The sequence below is a fragment of the Manis javanica genome, chromosome 6 (genome assembly GCF_040802235.1).
Source record: "Manis javanica isolate MJ-LG chromosome 6, MJ_LKY, whole genome shotgun sequence".
In the NCBI taxonomy this organism is placed as follows: domain Eukaryota; kingdom Metazoa; phylum Chordata; class Mammalia; order Pholidota; family Manidae; genus Manis; species Manis javanica.
In genome coordinates this window covers 31,615,972-31,628,117 of record NC_133161.1, presented here as the reverse complement: position 1 = coordinate 31,628,117, position 12,146 = coordinate 31,615,972, and the positions used below count along the sequence as shown (strand labels likewise).

The 12,146-nt window shown below is 42.9% G+C and overlaps 1 protein-coding gene across 1 annotated transcript in view; it reads right to left on the bottom strand.

The window, feature by feature from the left end:
* Positions 1 to 12,146, bottom strand: part of WNT2 (Wnt family member 2) — a 44,094-nt gene that overhangs the window by 20,120 nt on the left and 11,828 nt on the right. The window lies entirely within an intron of this gene.

Genomic DNA, 12,146 nt, shown 5'->3' with positions numbered 1-12,146 from the left:
AACGAAAACCTCACGAATTTAAATTTAACAGGGCACAGGGCCAGCTTGAAGAGTGAGGTAATGAATTAGAGTAATTTCTAAATAAATATACCTTTCTTGTATTAAAAATTTTTACTATTACTCAAATTAGATTAACAAGATAATTGCTAAGGCTGATTCTTTCAAGAAACCAGTAATAGTGATTGTTACTATTTATGAGGTGCCTTCCATGTTCTGGACATCATGCTAATGCTTTCTGCACTCTATCTCAATGACTGCAACCTTCACAGCGATCCAGTGCTCCCTTATTTATTTTTCAAATGATTACACAAGACTTAGGGAGGCTTAAGAACCTCTCCAGAGTTACAAAGCTGCTCTACGACAGAGCCAGGGTACAACTGGAGAGTCAGCTGGCGACCTTGAGGTTGACAGTAAATTTAGGAAATTATTGCTCAACTCTGGCTGAGTTACTCAGCTTAGATGACAGTGCTGAGCTGGCTCTGTTCTTTCACAGAAAGGAAGCAAAGGGAAGTGGGGCAAGCACATTGTGGCTGGCTCCCAGCCCTGAAACCCCCCTTGTATGGGTTGTGAGGCTGTGGACGGGTCCCTAAGGATCTGGTGGGACCCGGCACTGCCCAGAGACATCTCTGCTTTGGTTTTGGGATTAGCTGGCTGTCCTGTGCCCTCCCCACAGTGATTTTGTGAGCGTTATCTTGTCCTGGCCCGTTTCTCCTTGGCTCCCTCGGTGAGACGGTCATTACCACTCATGAGCCTCATGCGTGCTGAGTTACTGCCCTGTCCATTTCCCAGATGAGGAAACTAAGGATTAGGGAAGTACGACGACTTGTCCGGGCTCCGGGGCCAGGGTGCGGAACAGACTCCCTGAGGTTCTGCTGTAACTGGCCTGGGTGTGGGGCGTGGGGGTGTGGCTCTGGCGCCCAGCCCAGGTGGTGCTCCCTGCTGTGCGCTTGCTCACCGCCCCCACGCCCCAGACTCATACACAGATTCTGCTCTCCCAGGCTGCCTCTTGCCCGGGCCTCCCCCCAGGCAACTTTGCCCTGGTGCTTGAACCTGGTTTTGCCTCTTCTACAGATTCAGTTTCTGACGAAGGCTATAGTAGATCCAAGTGCACAGAAATGTTCTTCATTCCAGAAAGTCAGTCCCCAGAAAGCATTCTAGAGCTGAAGGAGCCATGACATCATGGGGCTCAGTGGTGTCAATTCATTTACACCCTTCCCAGGTCAGGGCTGGGCACCCACATCCGTTGCCCCTCATGGCGGACTATGCCCTGTCACATTTGAAATCTGTCCTCTCATGAGCCAGCCTTGGAGGACAAGGACAGAGGAGTGAGCAAGAGGGATCTTGTCAGGAATGCCCTCCGGGTCACAGGGGTCTGAGCACCTTTAAAGGCCCTCTTAGACTGAGCTCCTTTTCTGGAACTTCCCTCCCCCATATGCTCCCCTTCCAACCAAGACCTCTGTATCTTTATATTCTGGGTGTTTAGTATAAGGCTCACAGGATGACCTAGACAGCAGGCTTCTGGCACAGGCACAATCCTAGGAGAGCCATCTTGGCACCCCTGCTCTGCCCTATTTGGGTCCCACCAGAACAGGAGCTTGCTAAGATCTCAAAAGAATCATACAAAACTTACTCCATGCCAACTGCTTGGGAATTGACTGTGAAAGCTCGTTCTTCCTAGCTTATTTCTCTTAAAGCCAGGTTATTTACTCATAAATAATGTCAAATGACAGGAAATATTACTGCCCTCCCTTTGTAATGTTAAGTTTCCAGGTTGCAGACTTAAAAGTTGGTATTTTTGTATGATTAACTAAAGAATTTGCATACTAATTTAAAATTGGATCTTAAAAATGCACCTTACGAATCCTTATACACGCACGTGGCAGCGGTACACACTGTTAATCATCATCGCTGGCAACAGCCTTTTCCCTCTTCCTTCCAAAATTTTGTCCAAGTGTTGGGCAGCCACATGCCTCAGAAATGGCCAGGCCTTTCTGTGACCCAGAGCAGCCCAGATCAGTAATAGGAATTTCATTGCCCTGCCACTGATGATTTTCAGCAGAGGGCATGTGATGATTTAATTTGGGCCAAGATGATGTTAGAAGTACTCTGTTGGTGGGCTTGTAAGAAAGGTTTCTTCACTCTTTACAAGAGACACATGAAGAGTACCTTCTCTGTCTCTGGGTGCAGTTTTCTGCAGCAGCCCCCTTGGGGCCTGAGATACCCTGTGCAGGACAAGCAACAAGCTGCAGATGGCAGTACTGAGAGCGGGGCAGATCTGGGCAGAGAGGGGCAGAGCAGGACAGCAAGGGGCAGAGGGGGCCAGAGGGGGGCAGTAAGGGGAGCAGAGTGGGGCATGGGGAGAATGGGACAGAGAGGGGCAGAGGGGGGCAGAGAGGGGCAGAGGGGGGCAGAGAGGGGCAGAGCAGGACAGCAAGGGGCAGAGAGGGGCAGAGGGGGGCAGAGCAGGACAGCGAGGGGTGGTGGGGGCAGAGAGGGGCAGAGTGGGGCACGGGCAGAATGGGACAGTGAGGGGCAGAGGGGGGCAGAGAGGGGCAGAGCCAGGCTCTGGAGGATGTTGCTGGCCCGCCTGAGTGAACCTCCTTGGCCTGTCCTGCCTCCAGACAGGGATTCTTGTGATCCAAGATAGTAAGTTTTCCTCATTATTTTTTGTGCCCTTGGGGCCTGTTACTTATAACTGAAAGTATTTCACCTGAAACAATGGTCAGGTCTTGATTGTGGATCAATCGCAGGCTCTGTCTGACAATCAGCCTTGGGGGAAAGTGAGCCATCTCTGATGCTGGTTTGCTCACCTCTCCAGGCCCCGTTCTCAGCACAGGACCCACTCAGTGCTCAATCGCGGCTTGGGGCTGCCTCCACCTCTTCTGTTTACTGGGTTTGTGGACTTGAAATGCAAGCCCTTAACCTTGCAGAGCGCAATGTCCTGCTCAGTCAGAGGGAAGGGATCTAAGCCTAGGTGGTGGGATTTATAGAACAACTGATGAAGGAATAGGAATGGGCTGAGAAGCTTACAAAGAGGACTCCTAGTTTAGAATTCCAACATCCAAATGTTCTAACAACATTATAATAATAACCACTTATTGAGTACTGCACTCTGTGCCCGGCTCTAGCCAAGTGGTGTACACACATTATCTAATTACCGTAATTAGGCAAAATAGGTTATTATTCCCAATTCTATAGTTATGAAAACCAGCACCCAGTGAGGGAAGCAAAATACCAAGTCACTCAGCTAGAAAGAGAATTGGGATAGGAATCAGATATGTCTCACTCCCAGAACTGTGCTCTTTTCTAAAAACACATTTAAAATCCCTGTATAAATTGTATTGTTCTTTACTCGAAGTTTGAATTATGCATACTCCACTTCCCTCCATTCTTTTTAATAAATCAAGAACTGACTGGATCATATTACAGACCTATTATAATAGGGAAAAAGAGGTAGAGAAATGGGGGGCAACAGGGGATGGGGGTGGACTGCCTTGCATCTTCCAAACTAAGAGTCATCAAAATCTATTAAACAGGCAGTTTGCAGAAGACATGTAGAGTACTAATGAAAAGATAAAAAGATGTTCAACTTCACTAGAAATAAGGAAAATGCTAAGTAAAAGAACGCAACACCTTTTTACCTCCTTGCAAATTAACAAATGTGTAGAAAAAGATGGAAAGTATTTGGTTTTGGTAAGAGTATGTGGGAAGAGATGCTTTAACGGACTGTTGGTGGGAGAGAAAATTGCTGCACCATTCAATGGAGAGCATTTTTGCAAGACCTGTCAAAACTTAAATACGCATAGCCTCTAATCTTGGCAATTGTATTCTTGAAAAATCCGCACAAATTTTGGAAGACACACCCTCCTATGTATATTCATTGCAGCATACTCAGTAATAGCAAAATATAGGAGGAAACCCAAATGACAGCAGGAAAACGGTTAAGCAATTTGTGGTCTATGCTTAATAATGGAATATTATGTGGCCTTTGGGTCTTTGACTTATGATGTAGGTCAGTATTATATGCATGAGAGGACATCAAGTGATGAAAACAAAATCAATATATGTGGTATGATGCACATTCTAGAGGCGTCTGTATACACAGAGGAGGAAGGGAAAGAATGTTCTTTTACATCTGACTGCGGTCTGAAGGGTTGCCTGGCACCTGGAGAGAGCAGAGCAGTGGTTCTCATTCTGGCTACACATTAAAATCACATGGGGATCGTTTCCAGCCCACGGACACGGGCGTCCCCCCAGGCAAATAAATCAGAACCTGGGCTGAGGGTGGGGCCCAGCCTGACAGTACTCTGGGTCTTAGGTGCCTCTGAGATGCAGCCAGGCTTAGGATCGCGTCCAAACCCGGGAATGCTGTGGAGAAAAAGAGCTAATGCACCACACGGGAGTCGGGGTCCCTCCAAGCGCCAAGCAGGTAAGCATTTCCGGTGGCAGTGGGCAGCATTGCATTTTTAGGAACGGGTATCTTACTATTGAATTAGAAGTTGTGTGCTACTCCATGCCTCTAGAATGTCCTATCCTCCAGGAAGAAATATCCCCAAGCAACAATCTGTGCTCGCTCTGCTTTGGAGGTATTGAAAGAAGATGGTGACCGGTCGAGTAATAGCCAAGTGGTTTTAGAGGCACAGGCTGCAGGGGGTGCCAGCCAGGAGGGACGCTCGCCTGGGGGCCACGTGAGGGGCTTGGTGAGGGACTGGTGGGCCCCCTGAGGAGCGGCGGCAGACTTTTTACTTGCTCAGTAAAACAAGGCGTGAGCAAACCGGAGGACCTGGGGATAACCCAGGGGCTGCCAGACATTTTGGGGCTTTTTGTGTTTGTTTCTTTTTAGTGATTACTTTGAAACATTTTAATTAGAGAAATATGTCCACATGCTTTTAGAAAATTAAATAGTCCAGAAAAGATCAGGGTGAAAAGCAGTAGCCCTGGCTGTACCCTCCTCCTCTCCTCTCCTCACTCCCAATTGGCACAAGCTCAGCCCCAGAGCCAGTGACCTCTAATGAATTCTGCTTTTAGCCATTCTGATGCTTATAAAAGCAGTTACCTAAAAGCTTATTATGCAAGTGCTAGCAGACCCCCGACTTTGTGAGAAATAGGAAAAGGCACCCTATCCTCAAGACCCTTTGTGGACATCTGCCAGAAAAATTGCCACAATAACCATGAGGTGAATGGAACCCTTTGGAGGTGCAAAATTCAAAGTTGCTACGAATGTTACTGTTTACTTGCTGGGCAACACTGGCTATTTCCCAGTAGACCTCTTGACCAGGGTGAGAATTTAACCCCACCCTCACTTTCCCTCACTCCATCTGTCAGCATGTTCATTATCAGAATTCTGGTGGTCTCTGCAAGTTCAAGGAGCAACCTTACACCTTTTCTTGTTCCAAAAGTCCTAAGTGCTATCTCTTACGCAATGAGGGTATGTGCAGCCCCTCTTCCCTCCTCTCCTCTACTTTCCAGTCTCAGCAGTGCCTATCTTTTTGCAGCGACAAAAAGCATTAAAGTTCTGTGACTATAGTTCAGTCTCCCACAGGATCTCCAGGTGCCAGTTCTGAAAATAGAAAACAGTCATTTATGTAACACTGTTAACTGCATGATCAAGGACTGTGCTAGGACTGCATTTTATCATCTCTGATTCAGTATCACAACCTCTGTGCCAAAGAAGGTTCTTGGACTGAAGTTTGGTGTTTTCTCATTTTACTTGCTACCAGTTTTGTTTATTATAACCTAATGTTTTCCACTCTCATAGTCCTTCCACTTACTCCATCACTTCTCTCATTTCCTGGTGGGGAACTTCATGGTCCTCCATCCTTTCCAACCTGGACTGGCTGCACAGCTGAGACCTAACCTCGTGCTCTCCTAGTTTGGACGCACTGCTCTGCTAGATGCCATATTGTCTTTTTCTGGTTTATTCCCTCTTTGCAGCACCTTCTTGAGTAGCTCCTTCAGGGAGCACAGGGGATGTCTTCTGAATTTTTGTGCTTATATGATGTCTTTATTCAGCCTTCACACTTAACTAATAGTTTGGCTGGGTATAGAATTCTGAGTAGAAAATAATTTTCCCTCAAAAGTGTATTTCCTTTTTTTTTTTGTATATGGTATTCTGAAATATCACAACAATACATTTAGCTTTTTTATAAATTGATCCTGCTCAGTAATCAGTGAGCCTTTTCTATCTGAAAACAAATGTCCTTCAGCACTGAGACATTATCTTAATAGTTTTCTCTCCTCTACTTTTTTTCAGTTTCTTTATAGCATTCTAATTAGTTGCTAAGCCTTCTGAATCTATCCTCTATGTCTCTTATATTTTCTCTCTTACATTTTTAATACTTTCTTCCTGGCTTCTTGAGGAGGAAATTCCATTAGAGTAACACTCCTGGCTCTCTCCATCCTTACTCATTTCTCCCCTGGGAGGGAGAAGTGACTTATCCAACTGATGAGCTTGGAGGAAGAGCAGAGCTTGTGTGCCTGGGTTCCTTCTCTTTGGGCATCTGCCAGCCTATGGAGAAGATGAGTTATGATCAGCTCCTACCCTCCATCAAGGGGCTCTTTGTAGGGCTCCAATGTGCAGCCTGTGGCAGGGTGAGTAAGTCTGCCAAGTTCAGGGGTGGAATGCTTCTAGGAAGCAGTGCTTCAAAGCTACATCCTCTAGTGCAGCTTTTTTTCAGTAGTTACGCAGACGTTTTTACTCCATGCATCTGCCTCCCTTGTCCATTTTCAGTTGGCTTCAAATTCAAGTGGGGAAGATGGGTGGTGTTTATAGATCTTTTAAAACTCCACTTGTCTTTTGGGTTTCTTGTTTTGCTTTCTGGGAGGTTTCTTTGACTTTTTCTTCTAAGTTTTTTCCTATTCTCTCTAGTTAAAACTTTTTCAAAGCATCCATTCTTGTTTTATGAATGTTGATACATTCTTGAATATTTGTGAGGAGACTAATTAGGCTTTTGAAAAACCTTTTCTCATCCCTGAGTTCATTCATTTCTCTTTCTTTTTCAGGTCATGTTTTCCTGCAATTTTTAGCCTCTTTCTTTAAGGAAATTTAATTTAATCGAATGCGTAGTAAACAGTCTCCTCATATTTAAGAATGAAGTCATAAAATAGTAGTCAGGAACTTTGGTTATACAGTGGGGCTTGTGGGCCAGAGAGGTTTGATTTCTGGTGAATAGGTAGGACACTGGCTATTAGGCTGGAGACTCTAACTCCAGAAGCCTAGGAGGGTCCAGCAGACTTTCAGGAGTTCTGCTCTTGGGTGGAGGGGAAAGGATGGGGTTCATTATTCCCTCTATGGGTTTTAGTTAACTTCAATTTTCAGGCCTGTGCTTCTCTCCAGTGGTTGTTTGTATCTGAAATTTTCTCAAGGCATCTTGGTTCCCACTTTGGCTACTTCACCATCTACTTTTCCCTTTTCCCTCCCTGCTTTTAATCTCTTAGGCTATGGCTTCTTCATACTCCATTATCTGTTATGATTTCTTCATTTGCTTCCCACTTTCCAGAAATTTGTTGGACTCTCTCATTTCTTTAACCATTCTCTTTATTGTTGACTTAAATGATTTTTATGTCATTACTATCACTTTAATGAGGTTTTGGGAGGAAATAGTATATGTCCAGCCCAGAGCCTTGAGTCCCTTGAGTCTGTAAGGTGGTCTGGAAGGAGACCAGGCTTGTGAAGGGAGGAAGTGTTCCCTTTACTGATAGATGCTTCTGCACTGCTCAACTTGTTTGTGCAAGTATTGTTTTCACAACAGAAAGAAGGAAAATGAAAACGAATCAAGTATGTCGACTTGCCGTCTTTCTCCAGTGTGTGATCTCTCAGAACCTGAGGCCCGAGCCTGTGATGCAGATAGGTCCTGTTTTCTGTTTTGTCTCAAATGTTTCCTAAAGGGCCTCTTCTATTTCCTTCTCTGATTCTTAATGAACGCTGCTTGTCAAGGTTCCCTTCCAGCCTTCTCTTACCTTTCCGTCTCACAGCCCCACAGCACTTGCGGCTTCTTATATCACTGAATTGGACATTAACCCCTCTCTCCTCATCATTTGCTTAATCCCATCTCACTTTTACTCTGTGGCATCCCATGAATAAATACTCATTTGCCATGACTGCTTTAAAAAAGACAAATTTGACTCCAAAGAACAGCAGTGTCTTTTAGTGTTTAACCTCATCAAAAGCAATTTTTAGTTTACTATATAACTTTTCTCAATGAACATCTTCAACAGGTTCATAATTGCTTCAGTGCTGAAATCTTAGCATATTTTAATGTGACCCTTAAATCTTTGGCTCTCAGCATTTTAAGCCTTTGATGTGAAAAGGCTATTTTCTACTTAGAATTTAAGAAAAATATCAATATAAGCATGCTATACCACAGAGACAGAAGTCTAAATGTTAAAAAAAAAAGGAAAAGCCATAATAGGAGGAAAGCCATGCCTTGTGCAAGCTGGAACAATTCTATTTTGTATTTATCTGCTCCAACTTATTTTCAGAGCATATAAAGAGGCATAAATTCATTAGGATCTTACCATATGTCTAACCACACCAAGCACTTTGTATTCGCTATTTTACTTAATCCACACAGCATATAAAGTGTATATGATTTCATCCCCATTTCACAGATGAGGGTATTGAGACCACTAGGATCTGAGGGACCTTGCCCTAGGCCTCAAAGGCAGTGTGGCTACAGGCAGGATGTAATCCCAGCCTGTCTGACACCCAGTCTGCACCTTAAATCACTCTGCCAAAGTTTCTCCTACTGGGGTTTGCCAAGCCCTCAGGGGTTCATGTTCTCTGGGTTCAGTGAGTTCTACAAAAGTTTTTACATGTAATGTTTACGTATGTGATTATAGTCTACAAAGAATTATTTTGCCAGTTATACAGACAGATGTCTCCCAAGGGAATGAAATATTGGTTCCCTAAGTCAGTTTTTCTGAAGACTGAGCCCAAGCAAACCCAGGGTGTCTTTGTGAGACTTCTTCATAGACCGTGTGGATTTTTTTCTTGTACCAACATTTTGTTAAGTTTATGACCCCTGTGTCATACCACACTGACTCTCTTATCGTCAGGAAGAGGGCAATCAACCTTATAACTGTAAAACATAGGCCGACTTCACTACTGACCTTGCCTTAGAAATCTGATTTAGTAGTTACTTTAGGTACTTATATGCTATATTTTAACTAAATTATTAAGTTGAACATTTGAAGGAGGGTTACTACTTCACTTTTTAGTTGGGTGTATGCCATAAAACAACTAATATATTTCTGGTTATGTATCAGTTTTTCTGAGGGAAGCACACATTAAAAACATATTTAATTTTCACATTCTGGCTTAAGGCCAAGTACATTTATTAATAATTAAATCCTTTTGACAGGTCCACATCTCTAAGATAAGTTATTCGAGCAGACCAACTTACATCTTTGAAACATGCACACTCCGAAACTAGGAAAACAAGTAGTTTTTATTAGCAAACTGTGCTGTTGATTTGCTTATGTAATCATTTATTAACTTAAGACAGTGGTTGTTTTGAGTACTGTCATTCTTTAAAAACAGTGACTGTGGGTGGGCTTAGCTAGGAAATATAAGGTGTGGCATTTATATTTGGGGATTTCAAGAACATTACTGTTGACTAACCATTATATAATAATTCTTATTGACTAATGAGGCCAGTCTAAAAACATTTTCTGTGAATAATAGAACTTTACATGGAACTGTAACAATTAAAAGTTATTCTCTGTTTTGGGATCTTACTGCTGGTTAGGTTTTGATTCATATGCAGATCCACAGTTATCAAGTACATATTACTTTGGGGCCCAAGAAGACAGGAATGAGTGTGGCAGAAGTGATCTAATTTTTCAAAATGCATTTATTTTTATGAATTAAGGAGATCAGTCAGAAAGAAAATATCAACTTAGTGAAATTTGTGCCTCGTAAAGATGTTCAATATTGTTTAAGGGAGGGTTTGGATGAATGGAAGGTTAAAGCGTTGTGACTCTACAGTTCAGTTTGGTTTTATCATTTCTATTGGTATTCCTTTTGGAGGGTGTGGTTTCTTTTTAATCATGCCCAGTTCTTTTGGTTTAGACCCATTATTTATTATTTATCTTAAGTGACATCATACAATCTAGTCTTGGAAATCTTTATCAGGCCCCAGACTTACTTGTCTGTGAGGCTGTGCTTATGTCTTATACCATATTCGTTTCTGTTGACATCAGAGATAGTTCCCATAGATGGAACTTAGAAGTATCTGCTTTGTCCTGGTGCTCCTGTGGGCTGGGCTCGGGGGCAGGCCCCGTGCTCCACCCTGACCTGGAGTGGGACTTGTTTGGCAGGGTGTCGAACTAGAAACTGATTCCCTCACCCTCCAAGCTTCTCCCATATAAAACACAGGATGCCAAGTAAAGATTAAATTTCAGATGATTTCAGCTAGCAAATGAATTCAATTTGTTTGCTAATTTCAGCCACCCTATTAGACCTTAGTCTCCTCTTATGCAAAATGTGGGCAATAATGGTACCTATCCCTTTGGCCTGCTTAAAACCTGGTATATATGTGTGTGTATTTTATTTTATATGGCAGTCCTCATTAGGGAACCTGTCCAAGGTCATGCCCTATATAGAGCCAGTGTTCCAGGGCCAGAGCCCAGCCTCCATACTGCGTCTGCCATGATGATGTCAATGGCAAAGAGCCCATGATGAGAAAAGTAGCCAATAATAATGTAAACATTATGTCAAAAATATAAATATCAAAATGTTTGCTTACATGCTAATTCTTTATTAATAACATGAGGAAGCTTACTATCTATATCAGCCTTTATGTGTATATTTAAGGCTGAAAAAATTCAGGGAGGTAGAAGTATCTCATAATTTTCCTAGTCTATTTTTTTAACTCATTAATTCAACCATGTTACAGAAGACTTGAACTTGAAAACCTATCATTGTTTCAAAGGGGCAGCCAGAGAAATTAACAATGCATAAAAATAGAACTTAAGAATTTAAGTTTGGAGCCCCGTTGTTGGACGCGTTCCTGTTGCTTCACAGAGACATCCAAATATCTCAGCCTTGTCATCCCTTCATCCTGGAAAGCATTTTCCTGTCTCAGCCGTGGGAATCTTCATCCCCAGCTTGAACACCCTTTCTCTTATAGCATGGTTCTCGCCACAGGGCGCTGGCCCTTGGCTCATACTCACCCAGCGGAGAGTGGTCTCATCATCGCTTCACTTGTCTCCCTGACTAAAATGTCCCTTGCAGTCAGGGGCGTTACTGTCTTATTCTCTTCCACATATTACTCAGTACCTTTCCTAAAGTCCTTCCTTGATAAATTACCTGTTGAACCAAATTCAGTCCAATAGCACATCGGGATAGTGCTCTCTAACTTGCAGCACCATTAGCAGAAATTTGGTGAATTCCCCAAGGCCAAGTTTTTTCGGGCATGCCTGCAATAACTAGCACTTACGTTTGGGGCATTTAAAAGAACTTTTCCTCTGGTGTTAAAAAATAATGTATTGATTTTAGAAAGCTCGTAAAATAAAGACACACACAAAGGGAAAAATATCATCAGTAAACTACCTGCTTTTGAAAAGAATACATAAATACTATGTGTGTTTCTCAAACTCTCAACAGAGACTAATGGAAAGCTACACAAGGACACAGGGTGAACAGGACTGGGTTCGAACCCCCAAGCCTAGCTCTTCATAACTGTGTTGGTTAGTCACTGCACCTCCGAGGCCCAGTTTCTCATCTGAAAAGTAGGAATCCTGTTTTTTATTACATAGGGGTTTTTGGAATATATTATAAATTATAAAACATTTATGAAATATTATACATTATAAAACATTTAACAGTATTTTGTAAACTAGAAAATATTCTATCGCTGTTTATTAGTATGTTAAACTGTACCAAAGTCTAGGGATACAAGGAGCAATCAGATTGCCTCCTGAGTATTAGTTCGGGGTGCCGTTGTGCCTAGCTTTATCACCTAAGGTACAGATAACTGTCACTGAAGGGAAAGAAACCAACTTTGAACACCTATTACTTTCCAGGTTCTGTGCTATTTGCCTCACTCTTGTCTTCCCACAACACCGTATAATAAATACTCTTTTACATATGAGAAAAGCTGAATTTCAGTGAACAAAGCCCCTGCTATTGCAAGATTAAAACT